This window comes from Adiantum capillus-veneris, chromosome 13 (genome assembly GCF_014529385.1).
Source record: "Adiantum capillus-veneris isolate H3 chromosome 13, ASM1452938v2, whole genome shotgun sequence".
Classification (NCBI taxonomy): domain Eukaryota; kingdom Viridiplantae; phylum Streptophyta; class Polypodiopsida; order Polypodiales; family Pteridaceae; genus Adiantum; species Adiantum capillus-veneris.
In genome coordinates this window covers 79,180,260-79,191,322 of record NC_140943.1, presented here as the reverse complement: position 1 = coordinate 79,191,322, position 11,063 = coordinate 79,180,260, and the positions used below count along the sequence as shown (strand labels likewise).

Genomic DNA, 11,063 nt, shown 5'->3' with positions numbered 1-11,063 from the left:
GCAAACCGTGTGTCCATTTGGTGGTATAAATTTAATTTATACCGGTGGGTTCACAATGAGTAGATCTATGGATTATGATATTACAAATCGAGAAGTGGTGACTTGCATTTTGCTGCATGTCTTTGTGTGATTGTTGCACGAGGTGGTTTGAGGTAGGATACCAAGTCATAGTCCATAGGTTATTGATCTCTTGATGAGGAGAGCCTTGGAAAGGGGGAAGTCCGAAAACCACCAACACACTTAGTGACAACCTCTTTATAGCTCAGTGATCTCACAACACCCCTATCCCCTAGTAAACACACACCTTGACTCACAATCTAGCAACGGCTATTGTCCAAGCATGTACGCAACCAAACCCCTACTACCCCAATCCAAGCATCAAATGTACAATCATGGTTTCAATACTCAACCCTTCATAGCAACTTTAAGCATTATATAAATACACTCAACACTATCAGAGACTTTGAGATTACGGGTATGCACCACGCTCAAATACGGGCCATCCTCTCACTTAACAAGAAGCATACATATGCCCGCCATAAAAGTAGACACACCAGTAAGAGAGGAGATTAATACTGAATATAATGGACAAATATCAAGGAAAATTTCTTGAGCAAACTTTGTGAACAACGATGTTGCTTCAAGCTCGGCGAACCTCCTAGTCACTCGTGTAATCTGCGATCCCGAATCACTCTCCCTGGGTCGCCTTCTCTATAATGCTTTCTCACAGCAGTCCCTCTCTTGGGTGGCCTACCTCTTGTAGCGCCCTTGATGGCTCTGCACAACCCCTGAAGCCGGCTCCTCCTTGGCCTTGCTCTGTCATCTCTCCCTTCGTCCTCTCCTGGCAGCCCTCTCTGGCGCAGCATCAACCTTGATAACAACAACTCCACCCAAAAGCTTTGCAATCCTTTCTGACAATTTCTCTGTATCATACACAGAGTCCTCTGTGTTGCACCACCCTCCTGACCCAACCATGCAGACCGTGATCACTTCCCCTGCCGTGGCCGATGCTCCCCTGCACCTCCTTGTAATCTGTGCCCTCCTCTTGTTTTTTCAGCCCCCCTCATTGCTAGTTGCAGCCCGCTGGCTCTCCCCTTTCAAACTTCTGCACCGCCACCCTTGGTTGCTTGCTGGCAAGCCCTGGTTGCTCCCCTTAATGATCTTGCCGAGCCTGGCTTCAAAAGCTCTCTCTCGGCCATAGTTAGCTGCCCATGCTGATCCCCCTTCTGGAGTTCCTCTTAGACCTGGCAGCCTCCACGTGATGAAGCCCATCTCGCCATCATTGCCGACGACTGCTCACGGACATCCTCATCTCCAGGTCACCATGCACACCCCCTCTGCAGCAGTTCTACTCCCAGCACTATGGAGTCCCTCTACTTCCTCCTACTGATGTCCTTGACTGCTCCTCCCCATGTAGCTCACGGCCTCCTTCCCCTCTGGGAACTGCCACTGCCCACGGCATCCCTGCCCCCTCTCCAATGACGCCTCCTCCTTTTCCTTTTTGCATGGACACCAGGTGGCGCCCCTTCCCCCATGAACTGTAGCCCGCCACCTCTTGGCAACATTGCCTTCTTGCTCTGCTCGTCTACTGCAAACGACCCCATATTTTTGCATGCTTTTAAAAAAACTGCATTTAAGCGGTCCTTCACACGGCCATGCTAGAAAAACACCAATTTAACTTTGTACCTCGTGTCACTCGCCATCCTCTTGTATCTTTGAAAACCTTCTGTTGTCTCCTTGCACCAATCCATCGATCATATGCAAGGCCATCCTTTTCTCTGGAGTACTTAGACATATAGCCGTAAATGTGGCCGAACATCCATCTTAAGCTTTGGATATTGAGAATAGTACTGTCGCCTTGATTTCCCACAAACTTGAGTTGTCATAGCCCCAAATCGGAGAGTTGTAAAGCTCCGACAGTAGCAAAAGAAACTGATAATGTATGCAACCAAACCCCTACTACCCCAATCCAAGCATCAGATGTACAATCATGGTTTCAATCCTCAAACCTTCAGAGAAACTTTAAGCATATATAAATAAACTCAACACTCTCAGAGACTTTGAGATTACGAGTATGCACCACACTCAAATACGGGACATCCTCTCACTTAACAAGAAGCATACATATGCCCGCCATAAAAGTAGACACACCAGCAAGAGAGGAGATGAATACTGAATATAATGGACAAATATCAAGGAAAATATCTTGAGCAAAATGTGCACAATGATGTTGCTTCATGCTCGGCCAACCTCCAAGTCCCTCCTGTAATCTGCGGTTCCGAACCACTCTCCCTGGGTCGCCTTCTCTGCAATGCTTTCTCACAGCAGTCCCTCCCTTGGGTGGCCTACCTCCTGTAGCTCCCTTGATGGCTCTGCACAACCCCTGAAGCCGTCTCCTCCTTGGCCTTGCTCTGTCATCTCTCCTGGCAGCCCTCTATGGCGTAGCACCAACCTTGATAACAGCAACTCCATCCGAAAGCTTTGCAAACCTTTCTGACATTTTCTCTGTATCATACACAGAGTCCTCTCTATCGCACCACCCTCCTGACCCAACCATGCAGCATGTGATCACTTCCCCTACCGTGGCCGATGCTCCCCTGCACCTCCTTGTAATCCGCACCCTCCTCTTGTTTTTTCAGCCCCCCTCCTTGCGAGTTGCAGCCCGCTGGCTCTCCCCTTTCAAACTTTTGCACCGCCACCCTTGGTTGCTTGCTGGCAAGCCCTGGTCGCTCCCCTTTATGATCTTGCCGAGCCTGGCTTCAAAAGGTCTCTCTCGGCCATAATTAGCTGCCCATGCTCATCCCCCTTCTGGAGTTCCTCTCAGACCTGGCGGTGTCCACGTGATGAAGCCCATCTCGCCATCATTGCAGACGACTGCTCACGGACATCCTCATCTCCAGGTTGCCATGCACACCCCCTCTGCAGCAGTGCTACTCCCAGCACTATGGAGTCCATCTACTTCCTCCTACTGATGGTCCTTGACGGCTCCTCCCCATGCAGCTCATGGCCTCCTTCTCCTCTGGGAACTGCCACTGCCCACGGCATCCCTGCCCCCTCTCCAATGACGCCTCCTTCTTTTCCTTTTGCATGGCCATGCACCAGGTGGCGCCCCTTCCCCCATGAATTGTAGCCCACCGCCTCTTGGCAACATTGCCTTCTTGCTCTGGTCGTCTACTGTAGACGACCCCATATTTTTGCATGCTTTAAAAAAAACTGCACTTAAGCGGCCCTTCACACGGCCATGCTAGAAAAACACCAATTTAACTTTGTACCTCGTGTTTAAAAACCTTCTGTTGTCTCCTTGCACCAATCCATCAGTCCATCCTTTTCTCTTGAGTACTTAAAAGTATAGCCGTAAATGTGGCCAGGCATCCATCTTAAGCTTTGAATATTGAGAATAGTACTGTCGCCTTGATTTCCCACAAACTTGAGTTGTCATAGCGCCAAATCCGAGAGTTGTAAAGCTCCGATAGTAGCAAAAGAAACTAATGAGCGGTGCCTTTTAATCATTTCTAAGTAGGGTTGAAACCCACCTTCGACCTCCCAAATGCCACACTTTGCATCCATACCCTAGCGACGCTTGCTTTATCCTGCATCATGTACTTGCACAAGGACTCTGCCATAACCTTGGTAACGTTCGCATACATGAATTTGGTTTATCGATGGGTCGACCGGATCTGGCTGCACCAGTGTGTCCTATGTGTTTCGTGACATTTCAAATGCGTTTGGTCTAGTTTTGGATAGCATGAGCATCGTAGGTTGAGTTGCTTTCACTAGTGCATAGAACATTTAGATTTGACTTCCTTCAGTAGATATTGTCTTAGAAGGTCGAGAAGGTGCTTCAAATGCATCGTCTTGTTTCCATGCACCTACGGGTTAAGCTTCGTCCTTGGCAGACATAGAGTTGTTGGTTTTGTTCTTGCTATGCTAGCGTCCGCTCATGGCATATTTGCCAACAAAAAGAGAAGGGGGAATCAACACCAAGAAGCGGCAATGATGGATTCACTCTATTAGAGAACACCATGTACAATAAGATCCATTAGTAGCACGGCCTTGAAGAGCACAAAAAACACGACCTGATAGCCCTCGTTGGCACCTCCTCTATTGGAGCTCTCCTCCTTGTTCTTCTTGTCGAGAACCCAAGAAACCTCCTCCCTGGACTCCCTGGAGCTCACATTCACCAAAAAAACTCCCCGAATGCAAAAAAAATTGTCCCTTTAAGGGCGTGTGAGCATATTGCTATCTTTTACCAACCTTTCCATTCTTAGTTTGGCTTTGCATGTGATCAACCCCTTTTTTCTATTTTCGGATCACTTGGAGCTCTTGGTATGCATCAGCCTACCCTTGATTGTCACGATGTTGAAAAGGGGGAAGGGGGTACACTCCTGTAACAAAAAATGTGCGCCTCTCTACAGCCAAGGTAAACACAGCATCGCAATCCACTACGATTCACCTTCAAAATCCACATTATCTCACCTACAAATGCTACTTTTGACACACCAATGCACGCACATGCTTCAAAAGAAGCTCTACCACATATCACACACCCAACACCTCTATTCTAGAATCCACACCGCCGACACACACAAACCCCTCTCTCTCTCTCTCTCTCTCCCTCTCTCTCTCCATACACGTACCTCAGTTCGGGGTTGCACTCAGCCACACTGCAATCGGCAACACAAGAAAAGTACACGAGCAAAGGAAGGGAGGGGGAGCGGGGAATCCACACCAAGAGGGGGGGAGGGAAGGGGAAGGCAAACTTCTCCTTGAAGAAGCTTACAAAGACGCCATAGCTTACATAGAGCAAAGATCCTCTTTACTTGTTACAAAAAATTGCTTGGCAAGAAAAAAAGCACTCTTCACTTTTCAATAATCCCTCTTATAGGAAGGCTTCTGTTAGCGGGTTGCCGCGACGGATGTCTGCAGCATAGCTCTTTTGTACTAACATAATGTCAATATGCAAGGAAGCGACTTGGGATGCGGCACAGACTTAATGAGAGTGTCAATCTCACGAAAGTGAACTCAGGGGCTACTCGTTCTATGACAAAAGCAAATCAACCACTTCCTAGTCAAACAAATCAGTATGCGTCCAATCTCACCACTGTAGGTCATCACGCCTTTCGGCATCTAAATGAACTTGGAACGCCATGAAACTTAAGGAGAGGTATCACAACACTTAAGGGCTCAATCCTACCAAGTTTAATCACTTTTGCTATCATTTTAGATGCTTCCTTCTTGTTATCTTCTAACTTCAGCTCTCTTAGATTGTAAAGAGCCCTTTGACATTGAAATTTTAGCTTGATCTGCTCTAAGTGAGCGTCAATGTCAAAGGATTTGACTATCTCCACTCCTTCTTCCATGGCCGCTTGTGAGGGTGGCGATCGTGGCCTATGCTGGCCTTTTTGGCCCTGATCTGATTGTTCAGCCACCTCAGCTTGCTTTTCTCTTTGCTTTGAATCTTCTAGAGCATTAGAGGTTGTGGCAGGCTTTGTTTGTACAGACTCCGTTTCTTGATCCGTTTTGTGTTCCGTCTGCTTTCCCTCCACCCCTTGCTTTGGCAGTCCTGCACTTTCTTCTTTTTTTTTTTTCAAAGTCTCTAGAAGTGGCTCAGCATCCTTGGAAGGACCAAGGTCTTGACCTTGTTGGTCCTGCATGTCATGCTATTCCTCTCCTTGCGAGTGACTTTCCTCTTTTTTGCTTTTACTAGATTCATCAGATGATTTGAGATCATCGACGCGTGGATTCTTTGATTCTTCTCTTTGCCTTTGCTCCATCTTTCGCTTGAGCTCATTGTGAATGTGTTGCCGCATGGCACTGGCAATCTCCCGTTTTTCCTCAGCTTCCTACCTCTTCTGTTGCTTGATCCTTTCCAAAGCCTCTGTTTGCCTGCGTAGCAGCTGAATATTCTCGGCTTCATCCTCTTCTTGCTCATCATCCGCTTTTGTTCCTTGGGTTTGTTTCTGATCTTGCTTTTGTTGGCGGAGCCTTTCCCTTAATGCCAGATCTTCTTCCATTGTTCTCTTGGCATGTGTAATGGGAATAGCTTCTGCCACATGCATAGATTTCTTTCGCAAGCGTGTATATCCCAGTGTGTATGGGCTATCCCGATCCTCCTCTGAAGACTGGTACTCCGAAGGAGAGTGTCTCTTGGGTGGAACCCTTCTTCGTGGCTACTCCGATCATCTGACTCGGTCTTCTCGCTATCAGAATCCTTTAACGTTTCTCTTTGCCTCGTTTGTTTGACTTCTAGTTTTGGCCTTGTAGAGGGTCCTGCCATTTATTTTACAGCTCTTTTAGATCTGTGGATCAGATCTATCTGTGCTTCTGCAGGTGGTAGATCCTCAATCATCCCCAGTGCTTGATAGGCTATACGTGTAAGCATTGGTCCCCCGTTCATGTAGGATTTACTTCTTTGACTCCCCTTCAGGTTTGCCTCCACAATAGTGTCAAAAAGATAGTTGCCAAAGTCGCAACTGACCACCCTGCCTTCAGCCAAGCCCATTGCCATTACCACGGCCATGTGCAACAAAGGTTTTGTATATCTAGGTGGCTTCTGCACCTTGAAATGTTGCAATATAAGGCGCAATGGCAGTTCAGTTTTTGAGTAGATGAGGTCTTGATACGTCATCTTGTGGCCTCGTTGCTTCAAAAAAGCTTTATCGTTGTCTATTGCCTTTGTCTTTTGCAAGAGATTTTGCGTCCCTTGCGACAGGTGGAGGGCTTCATTGATAATTTCCACTGTGACCTTTACCTTGATGAATGCCCCATCCTTGTCTGTTAGAGTTGCTCCCTCATTGTACTGAATTGAATTCCCCACGGAGGCAGTCAAAGGAAGTTGTCTAGCCGTGGGCACTTGCCCCCTGATTGCACTTCTGGTTTTTGGTGCAAAGTCCACATTTCTTGTGGAAAGATTCTGGCCTTTACAATTTTTCCGTCTGCTACTTGAAACCTTCCTATGAAGATGTTCACCAAAATTGCTTCGAGTACTTGTTCGGTGATGTGAGCTTTCTCATTCGATGAGATATCGGTTATCTCATAGGGTGCCACATTCCACTCCCTTTGTGATTTCCTTCAAGGCATTCGGTTGTCAATTTTAGCATGTGAAAATAGGTTTTATCCATTGATCAAAGTTGTCAGAAAGTGTAAACTTGACCGTAGAATGCAAAAATGAGCATAACTTTGTCAAAACTACTCCAAATTTGACCAAATTTCATCAGTGCATCTAGGATTACTATAGCCACAAGACTATAATGCAACAGATGAATTTTGGCAAAGAGAAACATGGATCACGATCCATGTTGGGATGTATTTGAAAATTCTAACTTTGGGAAGTCATTCCTGGGCATATGGAGATGCTATTGAGCAATTTTCTCTGGATTTAGGGTTGAAGGTACATGGATTGCGATCCATGTTGGGAAACATTTTGGAAATGTGATGATACCATCTGGTAGGGTTCATCTAGATTATGCCTTGGTCCAATCAATGGTTTGACACTTGGGCTAAATTTTGGAAACCACTTGCAGATTTAGAGATTTTTAGCATTTTGAAGTGGATTTTGGGATTCAAATGGTTTGAAACTTCATGGCTTGGCTTTCTTGAACATACTAAATTAGATGGCATGGTTTTTACTTATATTGGGCAAAAAGGTACATGGATCGCTATCCATGTTGGATAGAGTTTTGATACAGCTCTTGTGCACATTTGTTCCCATAGGTTTTCCTAGTACACTGGTGAAATTTTTTCAACTTTGGACATGTTTTTCCTTAGTTTGGCCCCTTTTTCAGTTTATGGCCATGTTTTTTTCGTTTTGACCAGGTCTGTTTCTAGCAACCAATTTTTGGACTCATGTTTTGCATGAGATCTTTCATTGTTTTGATTTCTGATGATTTAGGTTTGTAGTTCATAGATTTGCGTGTTTCCTTGGCAAATTCCACCAGACATTGAATTCTTTTGAGAAGACAAACTGAATCCTGTAATTTTCACCATTTTGCAAGTAAACTTTTGCTTAGTTTTGATCCTACCAACATCCTTAGGTTACAATTGCTTGTTGATAGGCTCCGAGGAGAGTGTGAAGTCTCCCAATTGACTTTAGCAGTAATTTGAAAATTTATCAGGACTCTATCTTTATTCTTTAGGTCTTGTTGGCATCCCAACATCTGCCCTCTCCTGAGTTTTTCCTTGGGATTCCACATCTTTTCCTGTGAAAATGACCAAAAGACCATTTCCAGACTGAAAGTAGCAATCTAGGAGGGTTTGATGATCTTTAGAACACTTTTTGTGATCATTTTGCAATACTAATACTATTTGTACATTGTCCAGCTAGTGAGCCACTTTTATCCTGATTTTGGCAAAAAAAGGGGTATGGATCGCGATCCATGCCAGTCATAGGAGTTTGTTCCTGGCCCTCTATTGTTGCTCCTGTAGAAATTTCCATGATTTTAGGGTTTGGGGAACATGGATCGCGACCCATGTTCCACCACTTTTTTCTGCTGTTTTACCTTGGCTGATTCTGTCAGCTAGTTGGGGTCTACTAATGAAATATTTCTGGTCTACTGATGGACTTCCCCATTGGCCCTGTTAGTTTGCCAATTTTGTGACCTTGTACTGCTTTGATCTGTTGTTTTGGCACTGTTGATGCAGTATGGGACACACGCGCATGCTCTTGCAAGGTTAATGATCATGCCTGTCAAATCTGGTGTAGTAAGATCCACCGAGGTGGTCGCAGTGGGCAGAAGCAACTCCGAAAACTCTATGCTGCTGTGGCTCTCTCTCTCTCTCTCTCTCTCTCTCTCTCTCTCTCTCTCTCTCTCTCTCTCTCTCTCAATAAAAATGAGCTTATGTTGCCCCATTTGACTATATGTTCCCAGTCTACCCGGAGTTCCCCATTTATACTTACCTCCATTGATCATATCTTGTTGTTCATATCACCTGCGGGTCGAACCGTTCGTCATTCTGACACTCGGTTTTCAAATGACGTTCAATCTGCTCTTTTGATTCTTCAGAAGTTGGCTCAAAATTCATCTTGTGTCGAATCTTTCCATATTTACCATCTTCGAAGTCCTTGCTTTGAAGTTTCGGTACTTTCTTTCAAAAGTCAATTCTCACTTTCCTGGCTCGGCTTATCAATTTTTTGTTGATTATCTATCGTTTTTTGTTTTTTTGTAAAAGAAAATTATTTACAATGATTATTAGTCGGCCAAAAATTAGCCAAAATTAGTGTCGCCTCCCTTATATACATACTCTTATTTTGGTATTAGATGGTGACCGTATGGCTCATGATTATGTCAACTAAGATTTTGTCAAGCTCTGAAAAACTTGTGTGTTTTTTAAAGAAAAAGAAAAAGAAAGGAAAGGAAAATAAAATAAAAGAAGTAAGATGATAATAATAGTATATACAAATGATAATCCCGACGCATTTTCCCCCTTCCTAGAGTGAGTCGTCCTCGACGAACATGTGTCAGAGTGCTTGGGAACAAAGCGCGTGTCTACGCATAGCCGCATAGTGTGGCTCTATGATGCTGATTGAGGATATGCATGGGGAAACAAAATGCTGTGCAAGAGAGAGGTGTTGAACAATATGTTCAGTGGCTATTGGTGGCGAGGTTCCCTCGAAGCTGCGTGGTCCAAACAATAGTAATTGGAGAAGACGCGCCATGTGTTTGACTGTGACCTTCAAAAGTTTTGATGCTGATGGTTGGGTTGCTTTTTGGCTTTGTTTGGGTTGCCACCGAAATTGCTTGGGTTTGGATTCGCTAGAAGAGGTATTGTGAAAGCGAGGTTGTTTTGGTTGCCATACCCATTTGACAATGTTTGGATGTCGAAGATAGTGGTCCATTGGGTTAGGTCGTGGGACAACAACGGTGTGCAATTTGTGGTGCTTTAATTTTTGTGTAGGCAATGTAGGCTCACGTGTATTGGTTTGTCATTTAGGTATCCACAATTGTCTAGGCTTGGTTTCCATGATTGATTTTCTGACCCATATTTTCTTAACCAAGGTGGTGGAGTATCGCTGAGCTGGTGCATGTGGCGATGGTAGAGGTTCCCATACATGGTCCGTTTGTACGAATGGCGTGGCAAAAGATTGGCCCTCGTGTTCGAGGAGTAAGGTGTTGTCCTGCCAATTGACGTGGCTTGATAAGTGCGCATCCACGGAACTCCTAGAATAACTTCTTTGTTAAGATGTTGATCTTCGACCACATGAAATTGATGCGGATAAAGAGGTTCCAACAATGGTGATTAGTAAATTTATGTGGCCCAAACTGTCCATAGTGCCTTTGTTTGCTACTTTGAACCCCATAGTGCTGGGCATTATAGGTTCCTGCGTGATTTTTTTGAAAGTGGAGTAGTAGACCACATTAGCTCTGGCCCCTGTGTCCACTAAGGCTCTTTTGGTGGTGTCGTCGGCAAGTTATAAATGAATGCGTAGATCCATTCCTCCTCACCATGTAGCTGTTGTTTGTATGGATGCTATCGGAGAATTCTCAAAAGAAACGTCCTGTTGTGCTTTCCTCTAGAAATTTGCTTGTTCTTTGCGTTTTAATATTCTGAGTTTGGCTTCCTGCTGTGCTTGTTCCCGAATATCCTGTGCTTGACGTCTGCGCTGAGCTACTGCATCGAGTGTTGCAAGTTCTTTTGGTGTTAGCTGAAGAAGATATTTCTTTAATCTACTACCACTTGTCCAATTAAGCATTTCCTCTCCTGCTAATGTTGTAAGCTTGATGGAGCCACTTTGCGATATATCATGTATTACAAAAGGCCCCATTCCTTGCTTTTTGAGTTTTTTGGAGTGCTGTTTGAGGGTATACATGAGAACATAATCCCCTTTTTTGAACTCCTTTTCAATCACGTGCTGATCATGGAAAGCTTTCATTTGTTTTTTTTGAGCGTATATCCCAGCTATTGCTCTAGGTATGGTTTCATCTAATTGTTCTAGGGTGTCTAGTCTCTCTGATAGCTCATGGCTCGTCCATCCTAATTATGTTGCCACTCCTAGGTATTTGATTAGGAATTCCAATGGTAAATTTGCATTAATCCCGAATATTAGGTTAAAGGGAGTCGTTCCA

The 11,063-nt window shown here is 44.8% G+C and overlaps 1 long non-coding RNA gene across 1 annotated transcript; it reads right to left on the bottom strand.

Moving 5' to 3' along the window:
* Nucleotides 1-363: 363 nt before the first annotated feature.
* On the bottom strand, nt 364-3,058 carry LOC147444310 (uncharacterized). The gene is made up of 2 exons (XR_015190112.1): nt 1,687-3,058; nt 364-1,588 (listed from the first exon to the last, which is right to left on the bottom strand). It is a non-coding gene; the product is annotated as an uncharacterized LOC147444310 (long non-coding RNA).
* Between the last annotated feature and the right edge of the window lie 8,005 nt (nt 3,059-11,063).